This window comes from Mustela nivalis (genome assembly GCF_964662115.1).
Source record: "Mustela nivalis genome assembly, chromosome: 7".
Taxonomy (NCBI): Eukaryota; Metazoa; Chordata; class Mammalia; order Carnivora; family Mustelidae; genus Mustela; species Mustela nivalis.
In genome coordinates, this window is record NC_139026.1 from 128,174,285 (window position 1) to 128,199,895 (window position 25,611).

Consider the following 25,611-nt stretch of genomic DNA (forward strand, 5'->3'; position numbering starts at 1 on the left):
TACATTTCCTTTTTTTAATCATTATTTTAGTTTTCAGCATAAAAGTCCTATACATATTGTTGGGGAAGAAGAATTTTCTCTGGCATTCAAAATCTTTCCAGTTGGACTGAGAATCAAATTGACATAAGACAGATTAACAGGAGAAAATAAAATTTAATTGAACATATGTAAGGAATCCACACAGACATGGGAATTCCAAAGACAGTGAGGTAACATGATGCTTACATGGACTAAGGAGATGAATAGGGATCTGAGGTTACAAAGGGGAGAAAGACTGTTAGCAGGAAAGTGGCAGGAGATGTTTGGGAAACAAAGGTTGCCCTATTATGTAGATGAGTTTCTTAGATAATAGAGGAATCTGTATTAATAACTCTCTCCATAGTACAAAAGTACATCCATGTTGTCACAAATGGTAGGATTTCCTAATTTTTCGTGGCTAAATAATATCCGTGTGTATGTGTGTGTGTGTAGTAATTTTATTCATTGTAGATATTATTGCTGTGAATATGGGGGTACAGTTATCTTTTCAAGTTAGTGTTTTTGTATCCTTTGGATATATTCCCAGAAATAGAATGGTTAGGTCATACAGTAGTACTATTTTTAATTTATTGAAAATCCTCCATACTGTTTTCCATAGTGTCTCTAACAATTTTTCAATCTCACCAACAGATAGAAGTTTCCCATTTTCTCTCCATTCATTCCAGCATTTGTTGTCTCTTGTCTTTTTGATGATGGCAATTCTATATGCATGAGGGGATAACTCACTGTGGTTTTTATTTGCGTTTCTCTAATGACCAGTAATGTTGAGCACCTTTTCGTGTACCTGTTGGCCTTTTTAAAAAATGTCTTAAGAGACATGTCTCTTCAGATTCTTTGCCCATTTTTAAATTTTTTTTTTTTGGTTTTGCTATTAAGCTTTATGAGTTCTTTATATATTATGGATATTAACCCCTTATCAGATATATGGTTTGCAGATATTTTTCCCATTCTGTAGGTTGTCTTTTCATTTTGTTGACGATCTCCTTCAGTGTACAGAAACTTTAGTTTGATGTAGTCCTGTTTTTTAATTTTTTATTTTATTTCTTGTGCTTTTGGTGTCATATCCAAAAACTCATTACCAAGACCTTTGCCAAGCAGGTTTATTTCTCTCTCTCTCTCTCTCTCTCTCTCTCTGTGTGTGTGTGTGTGTGTGTTTAAGGGTATCTTGGTTTCAGGTCTTACATTTAAGTCTTTATTTTGAGTTAATTTTTGTGACTGGTGTAGAATTGGACTAGGTCCAATTTCATTCTTTTACATGTGAATATCCAATTGCCCCAGCATCATTTACTGAACAGACTATTCTTTATTGTGTATTCTTGTCTCCCTTGTCAAAAATGAGTTAACTTTATGTGCTTGGGTTTATGTTGGGGCTCTCATTCTGTTTCATTCATCTACTTGTCTGTTTTTCTGCTAGTATCATACTGCTGTTTTGGTTATTATAACTTTATACTATAGCATGTAGTCAGGAAGCATGATGCCTCCTGCTTTGTTCTTCTTTCTCATATTTTTTTTGGTTTCTAGGGGTCTTTTGTGGCTCCATATAAATTTAACGAGTGCTTTTTCTACTTCTGTAAAAAAATTACATCAGAATATTGAGAATTTTGGTAGGATATGCATCGTGAAGCAATAGACGGCTGCTGGTAGTATTGATATATTAAAAATATTCTTCCAGTGCATGAGCATGGGATACCTTTCCATTTATTTGTGTCTTTTAAAAATTTCTTTCATCAGTGTTTTATTCTTGTCAGAGGAGAGATTGTTCACCTCCTTAGTAAAATTTATTCTTAAGTATTTTATTGTTTTTGATGCTGTTGTAAATGGAATACATTTCTTTTTTTTTCTTTCTTTTTTTTTTTTTTTTTAGATTTTCTTTATTTGTCAGAGAGAGCAAAGCAGGGGAGTGGCAGGCAGAGGGAGAGGAGGAGCCGATGTCCTCTTTTTTACTTTTTCATTTCTTTTTCTTTTTCTTTTCTGAAAATCCATTGATGGGGAGCCTGGGTGGCTCAGTTGGTAAAGTGTCTGCCTTTGGCTCGGGTCATGATCACAGGGTCCTTGGACTGAGCTCCACGTTGGGCTCTTTGTTCAGCGGAAAGCCTGCTTCTCCCTCTACCTCTGCCTGCTTTGGTCTTTCTTTCTGAGAAATAAATAAATTAATTCTTAAAAAAAAAAGAGAGAAAAGAAAATTCAGTGGTACTGTAAAGAAACACTACTGAATATTATTTTTGGATTCTGCAATTTTCCTGAATTCCTTGATTATATCTAAAATTTTTTGGTCTAGTGTTTGTGATGTCTTATATAAAACTGTGTCATCTGTAAATGGAAACAATTTTGCTTCTTTCTTTCTGTTTCTGATACATTTTATTTCCTTTCTTGCCTGATTGCTATGGCTAGGATTTCTTTTTTTTTTAATGCTATATGTTACATTTATTGAATTGAAATAACCATAAAGTCAAATATAAAGTCATATTTTCTTATTTAGTGAAAAATTCTATAAGGATAAAACATGACAGATGTGATTTCTAATACAATGCTGAATAGGAGGGGTGGGAGTAGATATCTTTATCTTGTTCCGTATCTTAAAGGAAAAGCTTTCAACCTTTCCCCATTGAATATGATGTTAGTTGTGGGCTTGTCATATATGGCCTTTATTATGTTGAGAAATGTTCTTTCTCTACCTAATTTATTCAGAGTTTCTAATAAAAAATGGATATTGAATTTTCCCAAATGTTCTTTGTCCAATGAGATAGATGGTCATATGATTTTTTAAAAGATTTTATTTATTTATTTGACAGAGAGAGAGGGAGATCACAAGTAGAGATAGAGGCAGGTAGGGCAGTGGGGAGCAGGCTCCCTGCTGAGCAGAGAGCCCGATGCAGGGCTTGATGCCAGGACCCTGAGATCATGACCTGAGCTGAAGACAAAGGCTTAACACACTAAGCCACCCAGGCACCCTGGTCATATGATTTTTTATTATTCTGCTAATGTGATGTATCACACTGACTTACATAAGGTGTATCATCCTTTCATGCCAGGGGTAAAAATCACTTGACATGGTGAATTTAATGTGCTGCCAAACTCAATTTTCTGGTATTATACTGAGAATTTTTGCATCTACATTAACAAGGGATATTGGCCTATAGTTTTCTTTTCTAGTAGTAATCTTTTCTGTTTTTGGAATAAAGATAATTCTGGCCTCCTAAAATGTATTTGAGAGTGTTCCTTTCTTCTTGATATTTTGGAAGAATTTGGGAAGGATTGGTATCAATTTTTCTTTAAATATTTGGTAAAATTCACCAGTGAAATTACCTGACTCTAGGTCTTTCTTCATTGCTGGAATTTTTATTAGTAATTCAGTCTTCTTACCAGTAATTGGCCTATTTAGATTTTCAGTGTTTTTCATTATTCAGTATTCAGTCCTGATAAGTTGTATATTTCTAAAAGTTTTTCCTTTTCTTTTGGTTTGCTCAGTGGATGGTGTATATTTCTTCGGAATAGCCTCCTAAATGATCTTGATTTCCGTTATAATTCTTATAACTTATAATTCTCTATAAATGTTTTCCATTTATAATATTGTTGATTTAGCTTCTTTTTTCCTTGGTTAAATGAGCTTGAGATTTCTCAATTTTATTTATCTTTTCAAAGAGCAATTTTTTTGTTTGTTTAATCTTTTTGTTTTCTTCTGTTCTCTATTTTATTTCCATTCTAATCTTTATTTTTTTCCTTTCTTTTGCTAAATTTGGACTTGATTTGTTCTTTTTTTTTCCTTAATGATGTAGAATTAGGTTCTTTATTTGGTATTTTCTTGCTTCTTAATATAGGTGTTACGTATTTCCCGCTGAGACCAGCTTTTTCTACATCTCACAAATTCTGGTACATTGTGTTTCCATTTTTGTATCAACAATCTTTTTTGTTTCCCCTTTACATTATTCCTTGAATTACTGCTTGTTCAGGAGGGTGTTGTTCATTTTCATATGTTCATGAGTTTTCTATTTTTCCTGTTTTTATTAATTTGTAGATTCATGTCATCCTGGTCAAAGAAGATACTTCAGTCTTCTTGAATTCACTAAGATTTGTTTTGTGAAATATCCAAGAGAATCTTCTATGTGTACTTGAGAAAACTGTGTATTCTGCTACTGTTGGACAGAATGTGCTATATATGTCTTTTAGGTCTATTTGGCCTGTAGTGTTGTTCAAATCCAATATTTCCTTATTGATTCTGTATCTGGATGATCTGTTCTTTGTTAAGAGCTAGTATTGTTTGAAATGCCCCAATATTATTGCATTTCTGTTTATTTCTCCTTTTAGTTCTGTTAGGTTTTACTTTACATATTTAGATGCTGTAATTTGGGGCTCATAAATATTTGCAACATTATATCTTCTTAATGTATGCACTCCCTTGTCTTTATAAAATGATCTTCTTTTCTTTTTGTACCATTTTTAGTTTAAAATCTATTTTGTCTGATAGAAGCATAGCTACCCCTGCTTTTATTATTAAATTTATTACTATTATTATTATTCTTGGTTACTATTTACTTAAAAAACATCTTTTTCCATCACTTCACTCACAGTCAATGTCTTTAAGGCTAAAGTGAGCCTCTTTTAGGCAGCATACTGTTGGATTGTCTCTTTTTTTTAATCCATTCACCCTAAGTCTTTCAATTGGAGGATTTGTCCACTTACATTGCTGTGGGTAAGTACTTACTATTGACAGTTTGCTCATTGTTTTCTGTATATTTCGTAGATTTGTTATTCTTTGTTCTTTACACTGTGTCTTGTATTTTGTTGTCTTTTGATTTCAGTATGCTTGGACATCTTCATTATGTTCTTCTGTGTTTTTATGACAGAATTTCCTTTGTGGTTATCATGAAGCTTACATAAAATTTCTTAAATTGGACACCTTATTTTAAACTGAAACAATTTAACTTTTATAGAATTAGTAAACTCTACACTTTTGCTTTTTCCTTTCCTACATTTTAAAATCATTTATGTCATAATTTACATTTTTAAAATATTGTATAATGAATAACGATTGTAGTTATGGCAATTATACTATATTTTTTAAACTTGTAAACTAGAGTTGTAAATTAATTATGCATTATTATTAGCAAATTTCAGAATCTAACTATAATTATATAGTTACTATTACCAGTGAGGTTTATATTACCTTTTATGTTTTATGTTTTTGTGTTATTAGTTAGCATTCTTTTTCTTCCACTCAGTACCTGTTAACATTTCTTATAAGGCAGAACTTGTGGTAATGGACTCCATCAGTTTTTGTTTGTTTGGGAAAATCTTTATCCCGCCTCATTTCTAAAGAATGGCTTTACTAGGTATAGATTTGTTGGTTGACATTTATCTATTTATTTATTTATTTATTTTTCACAATGTGAAATGTTACCGATGTCATCCCATTCTCTCCTAGCCTGAATAGTTTCTGTTGAAAAATACACCAAAGTCTTATGTAGTTCCCTTTGTATCTTTTATCTATTCTTTTTTTTGTTGTTGTTCTTCAAATTCTTTTTTTGTATTTGACTTCTGACAATTTAATGATTATTAAATTTTGTCTCATTGTTGCCCTATTAAGCCAGATGTATTCAGGGTCTTTTGGGTGTTATGAATCTGGATGACCATTTCTTTACCCAGGTTTGGGAAGTTTTCAGCTGTTATTGCTTTAAGTATACTTTCTGTCTTTTTGTCTTTCTCTCCCTTTTCTGGAATTTCTGTAATACAAATATTGCTTCTTTTCCTTGTATTCCATATTCCCATAGGTTTCCTTCACTCCTTTTCATTTTATCTCTGGCTAGATAATTTCCAAAGTCTAATTCGCTAGGTTGTTTAATCTTTCTTTCATATGGCTGATTGTGCATTTAAACTCTATATTGAATTGTTCAGTTATTATATTTTTCAGGTATGGAATGTGTGTGTGTGTGTGTGTGTGTGTGTGTGTGTGTGTGTGTGTGTTTGATGGCTGCTCTTTCCTTAGAAAGCTCAGTTTGGGATTTTGGGTGTGCCTTCTGGTAATGTCTTTGGGCAGCTGGAGTTTCCCATTTGGTCCATTTTTTGGTGGATCAACTGCTTGTGCTCTGAGGACTGAGATAGGGGATTGTGCCACTAGCTGGGAATAGCTGGATAGGGCTTCCCTACACATATGAGGCTTTATTTTGGGCTCTGTAGTTCTTTGATTCTCTAGTCAGGCTTATTAAATTTTGGGGAGTGGGTACTATGTTCATTATTAGGTGGGTTATAAAATAGCTTCCCAGCCCTAACTGGGTAGCCAAATAGGAATCGAGAACTTGTATGGCCCCAGATAGGAATCGAGAACTTGTATGACTCATTGCTTGGGGTCCTAAATCAGGCCAGAGTGTGCAAAGAATTTGTTGGTCATGTGAAGCTGCTAGCTTTGCTTTGCATACAGGGGGAAGTCATGAAGTATACTCTCTGTCCAGGTGTTCCATATCTGGACCACATTGCATAGCTTCTTATGTGTTCGAGTTAGGTTCTCTGGTCAGATAGGTTGAAATCTGTGTTCAGTAGGGCTGTGAAGTTGATTCTCTGCCCTAGTACAGCAGGAGAAATTGTTAAAGCCAATAAAAAAGTCTTTGTTGTGTTAAATCAAGCCAGCTTGCACACCAGCTTTCCTAGCCAGATAGGGCCACTGGCTTTGCTCTGTAGACTGTTGGCTTTACATGCTTGTTTCTTGGTTCAAGCTTCACTAACTTTCATGGCTTCAAGGAGTTCTTGCCAGTTCATCTGGTCAGATGGGGCTAGAGACACTCCACGGCTGGTGGGGCTATGTCTGGACAGGATGGGAATGGCTCACTCCAGGCCTTTAGTTTTTTCCATATAGACTTCAAGTCAGGAGGGGCCATGATACACCTCCAGCCTTGGTTATGAATTAGTCCCCCTGCCTGGGCAGTGCAGGGGAACATTTTATGCCTGGTCCTGGTATTGCTCTGGAGATGATCAGCTGTGCCCACCCACTTCTCAGCTCAGGTAGCACTGGGGCGCACTGATTGTAGGAGTTATCACCAGTTTTTGTGGTCATATGGGGCTGAAAGACACTCTCCAGAGAGTGTGGAGATGTGATTCAGCTCTTTGCCGGGTTGTAGGCAAACCTGTCTTTGGGGCCAGCTGAACTCCTCCTTTGAGGATCCAAGTCAGGCACATCTGCAACCTTCCGCATTTTATGTTTGGAGTACATAATTTATTGATTCTACAGATGAACAAAATGTTGGGTGGAGTTACTACTTGGTCACTGCAGGTATGAACTCCATCTGTCAAGACCCTTGAGCCTTTATAAGCCCCTCCCCACTTCTCTGTCAGTGTGTTTCCCAGTGGTTGAGCCCTGATGATTATCCTGTAATCCTTGTGGTGCAGCATCAGAGTAGAAGCTCCTGCAAAACAGACACACATGTTGTGGAGTTCTGGTTGTCCTGCTTGGTTTCTCATTTCCTGCTGGAGTAACTGAGGCTCGGGGTGATCTCTCTACGTGGCGCTTCTCTGGCTGGGGGGAAGGGTAGTACAGTCAATGTGTAGCTGCTTTTTTAATCTTTCTAATACAGTCTGTCCTGGTCTCTCTGATGCAGGGGCAGATTCATGCTGACCCCTGTGATCTAGGATTCTTGCAGTGGTGTCAGAGTTGTTCTTATGAGGGAAGTGAAGTCAGGAACAATCTATTTTGTCATCTTGGTGCTGTCATTCCTCATTACCTAAATATTTCGCAAAAATCAGTTGGGCTTTTTCTATCCATACACAATAGAAAGTGAAATTATATATCTATAGCTTTTGAATTTCACCAGTCAATATAAGGCTAATTGGTTTTATTTTAAGTAAGATAAAGCAGCCAATATGTAGCTATTTGGTTTTAAGTAATATAAAAATAGTATCTAATTTTTAAGAGAGTTTTCCATTTAAAATGTGAGCAAAAGAAAACCTATTTACATCTCCTTGATTCCCCCCCGCCCCATCATAATTTTTCCAGAAATAAGAAACAACATTATGTAAAAGAAGGCAAGAAGCTGCATTTGGACTCATATAGTACTACTGACTAGTGAGGACTGGCATTGGCTGTTGAAGGGTTAGGGAGAGTATGTACCCAAGAACATGCTGGGAATTGGTGCTAGTTGACAAATATAGGTTTGTTTTTTTTTTTAGTTGTTTCTGATTGTTTTGCATTCTGTTAATTAAAGAGTCATAGGGCCAAGAAGAAATGGTCACACCTCATTATAAAAGATTACATTAACTGCAGTTTGTTATGCACTAGAAATTGGAATATGAATAGTCTATGACCTCCAGGTATACCTCTTCTACAAATTACCAGATAATACTGAATCAGCCAAAGGAAAGTTTCATGCCTTATTGATAATAACCAGCTCTGCAATATTATCTAAATGTCGACTGGTAAAACAACAACAAAAAATAGGAACATCAGAGGGATTTAATTCTTCTGAAATGTTTTTATTACAGTAACCCAGGTAAAGCAAATATATACATATATATGTATGTGTGCGTGTGTATATATATATGTATATATTGTTGTACATATCCAACATATTGTAAGAAATTACAGATTGTATAAAATATAAGTAGAAGGCCATAAGAGGAAAGGAAAGAAAAGGTTAAGATGAAATTAGATAAGACAAGATCTATAAGGTATTATCTTAATTATCCATAAGATAATCTATAATTTCTTAAAATATGTAAGACCTTATAATCAATAAGATAGGACAATAAAAATTATATGAAAAATAATTACAACCCTAAATGAAAGTTTGAGCAGGAATGACATTATAGAAGAGTGAATTATTGCTAGGGAGAACAAATTTGAAAATCTTAGGACAGAAAGAAAAATGTTCAAAGATATGAAAGACTGAGAGGAAATAATAAATATGACAGAGGATGAAAATTCGTACTGGGCATAATTGGTTATGATAAGTAAGACAATAGGGCATATGTAAAACAAATAATAGCCAATATATAGGATATATGGTTTTCATAAAATTAAAAGTATTTAAGGTACTCAAAATTAAGTTACACTAATTAAGAACTAAATTTCCTCATAACTTACAGGAGTAAGTTTTACCAAAGGAATATTGTTAGTGATATATAAATGTAGGCATTGAAATAAGTGAATAAAACATGGACAGCAATTTATGATATAGTGAAAGATTAAATCAAAATTTCTGAATCAAAATTATTGAATGATAAAAGGTGAAATCTAAAACGAAGATGTAATTTTGAAGCTTTCTGCCTCAAATAGGATAACTAAATTTATAAAACTAAACTCAAGAAAAATCTGAAGATCCATAAGCTGAACCATATTTCAAAATACCTCTATTTTTCTGATTAGATTAAAAACATACACATTAACTAGTTAATTCATTACAGTTAACCCTTGAAAAACATGAGTCAGGGATGGTGACTATCTCACACACACAAACTCATTTTAATATCCCCATATAACTTTTACTCCCCCTAAAATGAACTTGTAGCCTGTAATGGACTGGAAGCCTTACAAATAACGTAAACAGTCTATTAACACATATTTTGTATGTTAAAGTTAGGCAGAGGAAAGGAAATGTTATGAAGAAAATCATAAAAGAAAGTACTTTTTTTTTTCCTTTCAAGTTTTTTTTTTTAATATAATTTTTTATTTTTTATAAACATATATTTTTATCCCCAGGGGTACAGGTCTGTGAATCACCAGGTTTACACACTTCACAGCACTCACCAAAACACATACCCTCCCCAATGTCCATAATACCACCCCCCCCTTTTATAGGGAAAAAAAATCCATGTATTAGTGGACCTACACAGTTCAAACTTGTGTTGTTCAAGGGTCACTTGTAAATTAAAAAGGCATAGAGTACTTTGTTTTTTTATTTTATTTATTTATTTGAGAGAGAGACAGTGAGAGAGAGCATGAGAGGTGAGAAGGTCACAGGGGGAAGCAGACTCCCTGCGGAGCTGGGAGCCTGATGCAGGACTCGATCCTGGGACTCCAGGATCATGACCCGAGCCGAAGGCAGTTGCTCAACCAACTGAGCCACCCCGGTACCCCAAAAAAGCATAGAGTACTTTGAACATTAAAAATGAAAGTATTTCTTTTAACCGTACTTATTACATTTACAAATTTGTCACGATTTAAGAGACAATTTAATACACTTATTATAGAAATTATAGAGGTCATATTATTCACTGGAAATATGGTAAAACCAAATATTAATTTTAAATTTAAGTTAAAATGCCAGGGCAATTAGATACATATTTTTTACTCTTTTAAATAATTACTGAATGAAAGAGAAACAAAAATGCACTTAATATACTAAAGTTAAAACATTCATAAAAGATGATTAAAAATAAATTGAAAAGCTTAAATATCATAACATAAAATATGCATGCATATTTGCATACATTATTGAAGCAAAGTAATAAGAGAATTAGGTAGGTAAGATACTAGAATATAAAATAATATTAGGAAGAACTTGTGCTTCCATCTGTCAAAAAAAGCCATTACTGGTCTTGTTCCTTTGTCAAAAGCAGCTACAGAATGGGACATAATATATAAGACAAATGTTTTCAGTCATTACACAATTTGTAGCTTAGGACTGTGATTCTTTAGAGATGGAAATAGAAAAGATGAGCTTCATAATTGCCTCAAGATTGTCAAAGATTTCTGTGTGAGGAAATTTTTGTATCACAGAGCAGAGGTAGAGTTAAAAAAATAATATCGGTGTCACTAAATTGAAAGATTAGAATTCTTGGCTGCTGAAGTGACTATCTGAGAAAAGAAACTGGTCCCTGTGGTTGCCCTAGAAGATTTTGTGGGGATTAACCACAGGTCTGCGGCTAAGAGTTAGACTCTCTGTGCCCATGGTACAACCCTCTAAGGAAAGATGATATGGTGTAGAACTGAGGACTGAATGTTTATTCCAGAGGTAAGCAATTTGGAGACATATGAAAGTTCTAGCACAACCGGTGTTGAAAGGTGGTGCTAAACACTTCAGGCATTCAAATAAGATCACAATAAGTAACCAGGTTATCAACAGGAGCATAATCTTTTTTTTTTTTAAGATTTTATTTATTTGTTTGATAGATAGAGATCACAAGTAGGCAGAGAGGCAGGCAGAGAGAGAGGAGGAAGCAGGCTCCCCGCTGAGCAGAGAGCCCGATGTGGGGCTCTATCTCAGGGCCCTGGGATCATGACCTGAGCCGAAGGCAGAGGCTTTAACCCACTGAGCCACCCAGGCGCCCCTAGGAGCATAATCTTAAGGTTAAGTGGAAAATTTTAATATACCTAACCAAAACAATAATAAAATTTAGCTTGATTAGATAAAGAAGATCTGTCAGGAATTAACTGTAAAAAATGTAACACATTTTTAAGGAACATGGCATAATTCTAATTTGCTATAATCCTACCACATAAGTAAAAAGGGAAAAAATACACATATTAAGAAACAGGAAAATTGATATTCATTTGAGAGAACAAAAACAAAATATCAGTAGAAATTGAGCCTGGGGCTCCTGGGTGGCTCAGTCAGTTCAGTGTCTGACTCTTGATTTTTGGCTCAGTTGATCTCACCATTGTGGGATCGAGCCCTTCATCAGGCTCCACCGTTGTCTCTCTCCCTCTGCTCCTCTTTGCATATGTTTTTTCTCTCAAATACATAGATAAAATCTTAAAAAAAATAACTAGAGCCAGAAATGATTTAAAAAAAAACAACAACAACTTGGATTTAGTAAACAGGAGATTTAAAACAGGTGTTACAAATGTGTTTGAGGATCTAAATAAGAATATAGCCATAATGAATAAACAAGTATTGAGGATCTCAGCACAGAAAAGGAAATGAAAAATGAGAAGAAGAAAAAGAAAATGGGGAATAATAAAGAGGAGGAAGTAAACTAAAAAGAGGAGGAAAGAGAAAAGAATAATAGAAGAACCTAAGGGAACTTCTAGAATTGAAAGGTACATTATCTGAAATAAATTCACTGGGTGGACTTAAAGGGATGTTAGAGACAATTGAAGAATGATCATTGAACTTGAAGACAGAACCACTAATTAGAAGTTATCTAAGAAGAGAAAAACAAAAAAAGAAAAGAACCTGATCAATCAATGCCTTAGAGTTACCCAGGACCCCATCAAATACTCTTACATACATGTAAACACCAGGAAATGGGGAAAAATGAGGCCGAAAAGTATTTGAACAAATAATTATCAAAACCTTTGTCAAATCTATGGAAAATATCAACTTATGATGATTAGGATGATTAAGACAAAGTAAATGAAAATCACTTCAAAATAAAAAAGAAAATCTTGGCCAATACCAGGAAAAAGTTCATCAAAAATAGAATAATCATAGGCTTATTAGCTTCTTATCAGCAAACAAAACCCAGAAATAGGCCTAAAGATATTGGAAGAATATATTTAAACTGCTAAAATGGGAAAGGAAGGGAGGACCTACCAACATGAAATTTTCTATCTAGGGAAAATATCTTTAAGAAATTAAGGCAAAGTAAAGACATTTTTAGATAAATGAAAAGCAAAGGTATCAGTATAAATCAGCATGCACTGTAAAAGATGTTAAAGGACATGTTTCAAGTCAAAAGTAAATGATGCCAGATTAAAATTTGAATCATTAGGAATGAATGAAGATAATAATTTAAAAATGTGGGTAAATATACAAGACCACATTTTCTCTTCTACTTTCTTTCAGAGATACATGACTTTTCTAAAGAAAGTATACATTTTTGCAGCTTTTATATCCTAGGTGGATCAACATCACAAAAATAGCACAAGGATCAGGAGGTGAGTGCAATTAAACTGTACCAAGTTTCTTAAAATTTTGCACGAAGAACAGTATCATCTCTAGATAGTGATAGTGAAGTATGCACATGAAATCACTAGACCAACACTAAAATGTAAAGGGATACATTAAAAACCCAACAGAAGAATTAAAATGGAATTCCAAAAGTATTCAAAAGCACACAGGAGGAAAAATAATAAATAACAAGTGGGAAAAATTATTTTAAAAAGTAGAAAAAATGATAAAATGAAAGATCTAAATTTTTTTTAAAGATTTTTTATTTATTCATTTTTCAGAGAGGGAGAGAACACAGGCAGAAAGAATGGCAGACAGAGGGAGAAACAGGCTCCCTGCTGAGCAAGGAGCCCGATGTGGGACTTGATCCCAGGACGCTGGGATCATGACCAGAGCCGAAGGCAGCCGCTTAACCAACTGAGCCACCCAGTGGTCCTGAAAAATCTGAATCTTGTCAAAATATTTAATTAAATCAAATGTAACTAACCTAAACATATCAATTAAAATGCAAAAAATTCTGATTGGTTAGAAAAGCATGATAGAATATTTGGTTTATATTTTTCCAACTTTTGACTTCCAACCTATCTCTGACTTTATATTTAAACTTGTTCAGTTAAAGACAGCAAATATATATATAGTACATAAGTTAATATTAAAGTAGACTTCTGAAAAAATTACAAATGATAAAAGGAAAATTGTAATAAAGTAGTCAGTTATTGGATGCCTGGGTGGCTCAGTTGTTAGGCATCTGCCTTCAGCTCAGGTCAGGATCCTAGGGTCCTGGGATCAAGGCCCACATGGGGCTCCCTGCTCGGCAGGAAGCCTGCCTTTCTCTCTCACACTTTCCTTGCTTGTGTTCCCTCTCTGTGTGTTTTTCTCTGTCAAAATAAATAAATAAAATCTTTAAAAAAAAAAAAAAGAAGAAAAAGTCGGTTATCAGGAAGTTATGTCAGAAATGTGCATTGTAATAGGGCTTCAAAATATGTGAGATAAAAACCAGACAAAATTAAATAAAAATAGAAGAATTCACAATTATTGTGAGAGATTTGATCACTTCTCTGTCATTAATCCTTACAACTAGATAAAATGTTCAGTGTGTTAGCAAGAATACCACACATTCAGGGGCGCCTGGGTGCTCAGTTGGTTAAGCATCTGACTTCAGCAAAGGTCATGATTTCAGGGTCTTGGGATCAAGCCCCTTTTTGGGCTCCTTACACACCACGGAGTCTGGTAGAAATTCTTTGTCCCTCTGCCCCTCCCCCATGCATGCTTTCTCTCTCTCTTTGAAAACAAATAATAAATCTTAAAAAAAGGAAAGTACCACAGATGTAATCATGTGTCCTTCTCAGTGCATCATATGAGGAGGCATGTGTTGATTTGTGCTCATATTCCTGATGTTTACTTTGAACAATTGGTTAAGGTATAGTCAATCACATTTCTCTTCTATAAAGTAATTCTTTTAAAAGCAATTATTAATTCATATGCAGATACCAGTGAGTATGAAAATATACTGCCCTTGCCAAATGTTCAGCTAGTTTTAGCTCCTATTGATGATTGATTGATTTCCTTTCTTCCTTCCTTCCTTCCTTCCATTGTCGTAAGAACATTTAACCTGAGATCTACCTCAACAAATTTTTAAGTGAATGAAATATAGTATTAACTCTAGGCACTCGTTATATAGTAGATCTCTACAAATTTTTCATTTTGCATACCTGAAATTTTATACCCATTGTGGACAGCAACTCCCCATTTGCTTCTCTCTGCAGCTTCTGGCAATCATCATACTACTTTCTGTTTCTTTGAGTTTGGCTATTTTAGATACCTCATGTAAGTTGAATCATGCAATATTTTTTCTTTCTGCAACTGACTTATTTCAGTTAGCGTATTTCGAATTCAACCATGTTGTCAAATAAGGCAGGATTTCCTTTTACATGGCTGAATAATATCCCATTTTATGTAAACACCACCTTTTCTCTATCTATTCTCCCATCAGTGTATGTTGAGGTTGTTTCCTTATCATGGCTATTGTGAATAATACCACAGTGCATGTCAGAATGCAGTTATCTCGTCATGTTCTTGACTTTTTTTTTGCATATACCCAAAATTGGGATTGCTGGGTCCATACAGCCCACTGATGCTTTTCTTATGCCTTCACTCCACACAAATTGGTTTTCTACTATAAAGAAGAGCTTTGCCTTTGCTCTATTCATTTCTTAACTTGTTATTTATTTATATTATTATGGTCTTACAGATTAAAATTTCATCCAAAGGGTTATAATCATCATAATTTATTCTGATTATCGAATTATTCCAGCTTAGGCTATTAGGAACTCCTGTAAACTATTTTCTATGAACTTTTCAAAGCTGTTAACCACTCTTTGATCACTTCCTTTCATCTTGCACAACAAAATATCCCACACTGATCTTATACTTTTTCTTCCCCAGACTTGATATCAGCTCTAAATAGCCCTGATTCTTTTTAGTGGAGAGTGATAGTTTAAAAATCAAGATTATTTTTTTAATGAGTCATTACTTCTTGGCCTTCTCAGTGGACAGAGCTAGTAAATATATGTATATGTATACATGTGTTTGTGTATTTCCATGGCTATTGTTTGTCTGTTTACCTGCCTGTCTACCTATCTACCTATTTACCTACCTATCAGTCTACCTGTCCACCTTTCCAGCTACCTATCCATTCATCCATCCATCCATACACCATGGATAACACCAATTTTAATCCAGTACCACATTTTCATATTTGTCACCTGTATCTACAACATCAACAGCCTAGTACCAAGTTAAATCAATTTTTATATTTAATTGCTCAAATCTAGAATATGCAGAAAGCATTCTAATTTCAGAAATGCCAACATATATCACTGTTAGAAGCAAGCAAAATAATTAGAATTTGATATTTGTTCTTAGTTTTTTTAAGATGAAATATATAGTGCATACATCACAATTTGATGTTTTGACAAGTGCATGCACATATATCACAAATATAGTACATTTATATCATCCAAAAAAGTTCTTTCACACTTCTTTCTATTACGTGTCTGCATATTTACTATATACACAAACATTTTTACAAAAAGACTCTCTGGGATTTCAGATAGGTTCATATTGAATCTATAAAAGAAACTGGAGGAAAACTGCATGTTAATGACCCTGAGTTTTCCAGGGATGACATCCTATATAAACAAGTCCAGTATAGACATGATTTTTAATATGTATTCCCAAATACTTTATTCTTTTCATACTTGTGAATAAAATTACTTTCTAATTTCAACTTGTAAGTTTTTGCTGATAACTTGTAGAAATCCAATTGAGTTTTATATATTTTCCTTGTATCCTATAACCTTACCAAATTTAGTTAAGAGTTCTAGTAGTTACCATACAGATTTCTTAGAAATTTTTTGTGTAGATAATTGATTAATTTATGTGTTTTTATATGCTTTCTCTTCAATTTCATTTTACTTTCTTTTCCTATTGCACAGACTAGAACTTTCTGGACCATTGTTGAATAACGGTGGGCTTTTGGACTTTAGGATTACTTACTCTGTTCCCAGTATAAGGGTAAAATTCTGCAGTATTTAACATTTAAGTCTGAAACTAGCTATATGTTCTCTACAGGTCCCTTTTTTCAGTTTGAATGAGATCCCTTTTATTGCTAGTTTACATTAAGTTTTATCATAAAGAAGTGTTGAATATTATCAGTGCCTTTCCTGCATCTAGATGAGAAGATCATATGATTTTTTCTCCCTTTGTATTAAAGTAATGAATTACCTTAGTTGATTTTTGAACATTAAGTCAAACACATTCCTTAATAAGTGTATTGTTAAAGATTTTTGCACCTATGTTTATGGGGGAATTGGTCTCTAAATTTCCTGTAGTTGCTTGTCTGCCTTTGATATTGGCATTATACTGGCTTCATAAGGAGAGTTGGGAAGAGTTCTTTTTTCCTTATGTTCTGGGAGAGTTGGTGTAAGTTAATACAGTTTCACCCTTAAAAGTTCAATTGATTTGACCCATGAAGCCATCGGAGTTTAAAGTTGAGTATGTGGGAAATGTTTTATTATGAATTCAGTTTTTGTAATGGATAGAATCTCATTCAGATTTGTTTCGGTTTTAAGTTGTTTTTTTTTTAAAGGTATTCTTTATTCTCTCATTTCTTTCAAGTTGTTGATTTTTTTAGAATAAATTTATTATTCAAAACAGTAATTCCCTTATTTTATTTGAATGTCAAAGGTTTTTCAGTGCTATGCTATCCTTACAACTTTTCTATAAGTTTGAAATTATTTAAAAATAAAAATTTATAAGAAATGTAATATTAAGAAACTCGGGAGAAAGAAGTAATGGTTTGGAAAACAAGCAATTCAAATGATAAATTCAAAAGTATGTTATTTTTTAAGGTAGACAAAATACCAACTTTTAATTTTTTTTAAGATTTTTTATTTATTTATTTGACAGAGAGAGATCACAAGTAGGCAGAGAGGCAGGCAGAGAGAGAGAGAGAGGAGGAAGCAGGCTCCCTGCTGAGCAGAGAGCCCGATGCGGGACTCGATCCCAGGACCCTGAGATCATGACCTGAGCTGAAGGCAGCGGCTTAACCCACTGAGCCACCGAGGCGCCCCCAACTTTTAATTTTAAAAAAGGAGAAAAACACATTTGAATAAATGTGGCCTTGTTAAAGGAGAATTAATAACCATATAGAAACCAATAACTTTGTGATAGCTTGAAAATATCAATGAGCTAGTTAACTCTCTATGAGAAAAATGCCAAAATTAACTAATGAAGTAGAGAACCTGAATAGACCATTAACTATCAAATAAAGTTATCAACAAATGTCCTTGATTTTGTCTCTTGAGATAGGTACTACAGCATTCTATCACATTTTAATGAACTGATAATGACCAAAGAAACTATTCTAACATATAAAAATGACTGAATTTGTTTTATGAAGCTAATAAATCACTGATAAAGAACCCTCCAAAAAAACTGGAAAAGTAAGAAAACTGTAGTTCAAACTCCTTGTGAAAATAAATGTAGAAGAACTGAAAATGGTAGCAAGCCAAATTCAAATATAGAACCATTATACATTTTGAGGTCAAAATCTTACACTGTTTAAAGGAAATAAGACACTGTCTGTACCCAAATAAACCACCAAAAAAAATCATAACAAACTGTTAAGTGCTTTCTGTAATATATGGAATGATAGAACTTTAACATCTTACAGATGATTGGATAAATTGAAGGAAATAATGAAATATTTTTATTAAAATCAAGATTATATTGAGAGTGTTTACTATTATTATTTAACACTCTTGTTCTGGTTCTATGCAGTATGTAAGGCGTGAAATGAAATACATTAACATGAAATTATAATGATTTTCTAATGATGTGATTATATACCTCAAAATCCAAGAGAGTTGCTTTAAAGAACATAATCATTCCAGTATTTGGTTGTATAATGTCTTCCCAAAACTCACATTCACGAAGTGAAGGTGAATGTGACCTTAGCTGAAGCAGGCTCTTTGCAGATGTACTGAGTTAAAATGAGGTCATACTAGATTAAGGTATGCCCTAACCCAATGACTGTTAACACTTTTAAGAAGAGCAAATATGGTCATAGATATCCAGAGGGAAGATAGTGTGAGAACACACATAATGTCATGTGACTGGAGGAATGTATCTGTAAGCCAATGAATGCTTAGATTGCCAGTATCCATGAGAAGCTATAAAGAGTCAGGGAAGTATTCTCCGCTAGGGCCATCAGGGAGAACATGGCACTGCAGACACATTGATTTCAGACTGCTATCCTTAGCAGCTTTGAGGGAATAAATCTCTATTGTTTAAAGCTACCCATTTTGTTGTACTTTATTATGGAATTACTAAGAAACTAAAACAATCTCCAAAGTCACAAAACTGAGAAAGTACCCATTTATAACTGGAAACTAATTTCTCAAATTATGTTTTTTTCTTGTTTATTTTAATAGAATTTGTAAAACTTGTCCTATGCATCATCAATGTAATAATCTACACAATTCTCATAGTTCTACTAAATAAGTAAATAAATAAATTCATAGCTTCCTTAGATAGGTTGGGAATATTCTTTGTTATATAAAAAAATAGTTTCCATAATATGGAAACTAGTGTGTTAATAATATGCTCGTGTATTTTTAAATCCCTTTAACAGAGATAATAATTTGTAGGATTCATCATATCCCTTTGACTACAGACCCTTCTTCCATATGTCCATATGTCCGTAGGACATTTATATTTAGATGAATAGTGTAAAAGAATTGATAAACTACCTCAAGAAGAAGCAAGTCAAAGTGGAGGGTTGCCATCTTTTCATAGCTGCCTACATGTAAAGAGATCTCTTTGAGAATTTTCTCATAGACACATACAGTTTCTTAGCCTGTAGTATTTATAGATTTATTATTATTATTTATTATTATTTGCAGCTCCCATCCTGGAGCACTACATTATAAGAGGGAGTAGTGGCACAGGGTTCTGTGTAGATCATTCTTCAGCTCATGTTCTGCTACTTACAGTGTGATACTTTGCTTAGTATCGTACTCTGAACTTCAGCTTTCTCATCAACCAAACTAAAAATAACAACTATTATACTGATATGTTGTGGGACTTACATAACATAACATAAATAAAGAGAATGTTCTGAACCTGACACACATTATGGTCAATATACAATAGCCCCCCTTCCAGTTAGTTTTTTATCTTCCTAAATGTGCCTTATTTATAGCATATGCTCAATAAATCTATATTTAATGAACAATTGAATAGAACACTGAGATCTTAATTTTAGGAATTTGATGGTTGTGTCTTAAAAGGATTTAGATTATTGCCTTTCAAAATTACGAACTTTTTAAATGAAACTGATATTTCATGCTCGTGAAGATAGTGATCGATGGAAAAGTTATAGTGTTTAGAAAGGTAGAACCTGGTTTGATGGATGGTCCAGCTGCAGACAAAGGTGATCATTGTCTTCCTGATGGCACACCTGTCTGGTTCTGGCATTAATTGCTCCATGAAGTGACAGGAATTGGCATCTGCACAAAAGACTGTTTGCTGCTTTTCTCACCTGGCACCCAGGGGAAATTGTGAAATACGAAATTATAAGTTGTTCCTTCTCACCACAGTGATCTGAAATCTTAACAACTTATGCCTGCTTATTGTATTTTCCCCACTGATACATTAGAATTAAAATTTCCAAGGAAAAATATCTTTAAAACCATAGTAAATATCAGAAGAAAAACAGAATTTACATGATAGAAATTCATGTAGCATCATTTGTATGATTTTTGAAACAGAACAAATCCGATTTTCTCCAGCAAACATCATTTTTTAAAAAATTTCATTTTATTTCTTTTCAGTGTTCTAGAATTCATTGTTTATGCACCACGCCCAGTTCTCCATGCAATAAGTGCCCTCCTTAGTACCCACCACCAGGTTCACCCAACCCCCCACCCTCTTCCCCTCCAAAATCCTAAGTTTTTTTTCTCAGAGTCCACAGTCTTTCATGTTTTGTCTCCCCCTCCAATTTCCCCCAACTCACTTCTCTCCATCTCCCAACATCATTTCTTTATGCAATTGGCCTTTCTGGATGCTGGTCTATATGGCAAACTAGTCTTCATGGGCTGATCAATTTTCCAACACAAGGTGAACTGATTTAGTTACTTTATTTTATAATTTTTAATTAAGACAACTATTCAGCTTCTAAACGATGCTTAGTTGGGGTTCATTATTATTTTAATGTATTTACCTCTCAAGCCTCTGAAAGGATACTAGGAGAACTTTACTATTCTAAAGCAAAAGAGACTATTACAGTTTATTGTAGGAAAGAATAAATTACCAGAAAGTATCAAATGCAATTTTTAAAAATCAAATCAGCAATTGGATAGAAAATGCTATCATGTTCATTTGGTGACAGAATTATGACAGAGAAATTTTCTCTATACTTGAAAGTAGTAAAATCAGTGTTAGCTAGACTGTTAAACCATTTTTTAAAAAGCATATTAGTCTCGATGCTTTCTTAAGTTAATTAATTTTTAGTTATTTCAAAAACTGAAGGCCATTCTTCACTATTGGGCAAGTTTTTTTTTTGTTTTTTTTTTTTTTTTTGGATGGTGTGATAGAATTAACTTTTATCTTAGTGGTCTTTACCCTCCAAAATGGTATCAAAACAATGGGAAGACCCATGTATTTTCAAGTTTTCTACTTTACTTAAAATAATTTAATAGTTATTTTTGTGTATTTAAACAATTATACTGATCTATGCTAACTGTAAGAATGAATCCATAAAGAAAGACACAATTTTGGTGCCTAGCAGAATTTGGAGAGTCTTAAAGAGTCTGTTGATTACATTCTATTAACAATAGTATAGAATCTTTGTCCCAGAATTGCTGTGGCTTCAGCTGGGATGTGCACCTGTCTTCCTTTGGCCTGTGCACTGAGGAACAGGGCCCTGAGAGCTTTGGTGGCAGAATCATTCCTACTCTCATGTACATTAAATTTCCTTAAATATTTGAGAACTTGTTCTAACTAGCTTTCTTGAAGAGACAAAACTATATAAATACTTAACATGCTGCAACTTCAATCCTTTTTAACTATTTTTAGTTTTTGAGCACCACCTCACATAAAATTAACGTTTTTAATATTTTCATTTTCACTTTAATATTCAGAGAGAACTTAATAAAGAATAACTATTATCAAAGAATTCTGACCTGTACATTTTATTACTTAAGATCAGATTGCTCGTTGGCTTTATGCTGCATCATGCCTTTAAACATAAAGAACATGAAAAGTATCCTAAACATACAATTTTAGAAAATACAAACTCTTAGTAACACAATGCTCAGTTTTACAGCATCATCACTTACATCATCAGCTGTAGGATTTACCAGCAGAATTATAGGAAGAGGTTTGTGTAGTTCCTACTGTCCAGTGCTATCTATGATGATTTTGGAGGTCACAGCTCTCTTCTAACAAGTCAAAGGCTGAAGAGACTAAAAAATCAAGAACTCTTATTAAATCCACAGGACAAATATCTCCGAGATTGAAGAGAGGCAAGTGAACTCAGGGAATCACACATTAGCAGATTAGAAACTTGGGGGCAGAATCCACTAACGGAACCAGTACCTGGGTAAGAGATCCGAATTGGTTATTGATGACGTGCTGGAATTGCCACATGGACAAGCCCAAGAGTTAAAAACTTCAGGAAACCCACTTATCGGAACACCCTATAATATTATGAGATTGATATTTATAATCTTTATTTATGATATTGTGTATAAATGTAATACTGCAAGGAGTTTGGCCAGGTTTCCAGTAAATATCAGAGAAAAATCCTCTCCTGCTTCCAACAGCTGGGGGCGGGGGGGCGGTGGAAACCATTTTAAGGTATCACAGAGCACTTTGCTTTTCCTCACAAGGCGTTCCCTCAGACAATGGAAGCCTAAACTGCCAGGGTATTTTCAGAGCCTACCTGGCCTCGTGGAAGGGAAATCTCTATTGCTAACCCTCTCTAGATATCCCGTTCCATGTAAGGAGAGGAGAAAAAAAATCTGAGAAATGCTTGTGAGGTTCACAGTCCAGAGGTTCATGATCCCTAAAAGACTGAGACCTAATCATAGAACTCTAGAATTCTTCCCCTCTCCCCACATGAAGCCCTATTTATAGCAGTTCCTCTTACCCAGTGTATCCTGTCCAGCTATTGAGAAAGTATCACATGGTCCGATTTGGAGAAAGGAAGAATTAGAAAGAGACATGACAGGCATGTTGGAATTATTAAACCAGGTATTTAAAATAACTATGATCAGTGTGCTAAGGCCTTTAGTGGATAAAACAGCAAGCAAGAAAGATGCGCAGTGTAAACAGAGATCCTCAGAATCAGAAAGAAATCCTGGAGATCAAAACCTCTGCAACAGAAACGAGTAAGCTTTGGTGGGCTTATTAGTCGCCTGGACACAGCTGAAGAACGATATCTGAGCTAGAAGACATCACAATAGAAATTTCCAAAACTGAAAAGCAGAAAGAACGAAGACTGAGAAAAAACAACAGATGTTCAAGGACTTCACAACAAGATATGTGTGTAGCGGGAATACCACATGGATAAGAAAGAGGAAAGGAACAGAAGAAACATTTGGAAAAATAATGACTAAGAATTCTCCCCAAATGAATGTTGGACACAAAACCACAGCATAGAACATGAAGCAGGATAAATGCAAAAACAAAACAAAAATGTAACAACAACAACAAAAAAAACCCAATCAAACAAAAAACACCCCTACACTTACATATATCCTTTCTAAGCTATGGAAAATCAAAGTAAAATCTTTAGAGAAGTTGGAGAGATAAGATGTTTTACCTACAGAGGAACAAAGGTAAGAATTATACTTCTCAGAAATTACCCAAATGAGAACTGAGTAGATTGAAACATTTAAGGTGTTTGGGGGGATAAACAACAACAACAAACTACCAACCTTGAATTCATACCCTGTGAAATTATCCTTCAAAAGTAAAAGACAAATACTTTCTCAACTCTGTCAGACAAACACAAATTGCGAGAATTTTTTTTTTTTTTGCCAGAAAACCTATTTTGAAAAAAAAAAAAAGTTTTTATATCAAGGAAAATGATCTAAATCAGAAACTCAAATCCTCAAAAGGGAAAGAGAGCCTTGGAAAATAAATGAAGGTAAAATAAACACTTTTAAAGTTATCAAGGATAAATAAAGGCATTACATAACAATGAAGGAGTCACTTCCCCAAGGAGGCATGACGATCCCTAATGTGTATGCATCTAATAGAATGTCATACAACATGCAACAAAAACTACTAGAATTGCAAGAATAGATGAATCGACTATTGTAGTTGGAGATTTCTGTACCCATCTATCAGAAATAGACCCATTGGTCTGTGTGTCTGTTTTTGTGCCAGTACCATGCTGTCTTGATGAGCACAGCTTTGTAATACAGCTTGAAGTCAGGCATTGGATGGGTGAGCTGGGTGACGGGTATTAAGGAGGGCACGTACGGCATGGAGCACTGGGTGTTCTACGCCAACAATGAATCATGGAACACTACAGCAAAAACTAATGCCATACTGTATGGTGACTAACGTAACACAATAAAAAAGAAAAGAAATGGATAGACTCAGTAGGCAGAAGGTCAATGAGGTCATAGTTGAACTCAGTAATTCTTGCTGTCCTGGAAGTAGAAGAAAACTTTAGCAATATTTGTAATAAAATATTTTTAGGAACCTGGGAGAGATAAGTTGGTATTTCATGCAACCTAACATATTTAATTTCTGCAACTTATTATAATAAATTCCAATTAGTACACTTTTTACCTTTTTCTGTTTCACAATTTCTCATCTCTAAAATGAGGATTTTGTTTTAAAAAACAATTTCAGTGATTATAACTTTTACTTTAGGCAGCATTTCCCAACCCAAACTGTATTGAACAGAATAAGAAGCTTCCTGAATTCCCTACCAGGACCTGAGGAGCAAAGATGAGGAGAAAGAAGAAATAAAATTACATTGACTAAATAGGTGTTTAGAGGAGGTTATGTGTGTAATACTTAAATATCGTCTCATTGATATTGGGACTGAGAATCAGATTTGTGGAAAAGTAAACTTGCACAAGCCATGGAAATGGCTATATGTAGCAAACTAAAATATTATTTTCTTTTGTTTTCCTTTTTTTTTTTTTTTTTTGTCAAAAAGACAATTGAGAATTTGAATGTTTGGGAGAATTTGAATGTTTGGGAGGATTGTTAACAATATCAGAAGGTTCTAAAGCATGTAATCTAATTAGGGTCACAGGTCACTATAAAACTCAATATTTCATTATTTCTTTTACCAACAATGTTAATAAGGGATTTCATAGGCAAAAACATTGGATTATATAGTTGTTAGCAAAACTTTGCCCCTTTAATTTTGAGAAGTTTTAACTGCTTCAAGTAGTCAAGACCTGATAAAGACAAAACAGAAACTCTGCTTTTAATTTCTTACTAAAGCAGAGCAATAATCTAAGAAAACCATCTTTTTTAGCAGAGAGAGAAACCAGGTTTCAATTTTATACTAGTGTACTTTTAAAACCCATTTATTCCAATCCAGGTCAGTCCTGACCCTAGCAAAAATTCTCCAGTGATTCCCCTTCACAAATGTTTTACAGATTTCTTTTTTCTTCTTTTTTTTTCTTTTTCAATACAGATTTTGGTGTAAGTCTCCTATCTCTAAATAACCAGTTTCATTTTAGGACAAAATTGCTTTCTTTTCCCTCAACAAAAATGTAATTTTATCCCTTTTGTCTTTTTATGCACCTCTTTCTTACACACAGAGTTGCTTCCCTGAGCCATTCTAGCATCTTAATTACATTTATCAGAATTTTAATTCTTAGAAACCTTAGTTTCTAAAAACAAAGTAGTAACCAAATGTGAACTGTACTACTCCCACATCTTCCCAAGCCTTGCTAGATAATCAGCTTTTATTTTACCAAACTTAGGAGTTCAGTTCATGTTGGGACTGGTGCAGTTGGCCAACAAAAATGACCTAAGATCATGGTTGATTTTTGTCTCTGGAAGTTTTCATGGGTAATTTTTAAAAACAAGTTGGTTGAAATATTAAAAATATTGTAGACAAATTATTAAATGGCTTTCAAAATCTTTGGTAACCTAACACTTTGAAGTTTTGCTAGGTTAATTTATTGGATATTTGAGTCTTCTCTAAGAT

General features: G+C 34.1%; 1 protein-coding gene across 1 annotated transcript in view; it reads left to right on the forward strand.

Moving 5' to 3' along the window:
* The window catches only part of MALRD1 (MAM and LDL receptor class A domain containing 1), a gene marked incomplete at its 5' end in the record, with an annotated part of 779,396 nt that overhangs the window by 314,122 nt on the left and 439,663 nt on the right, over positions 1–25,611 (forward strand). The gene's annotated exons all lie outside the window — the stretch shown is intronic.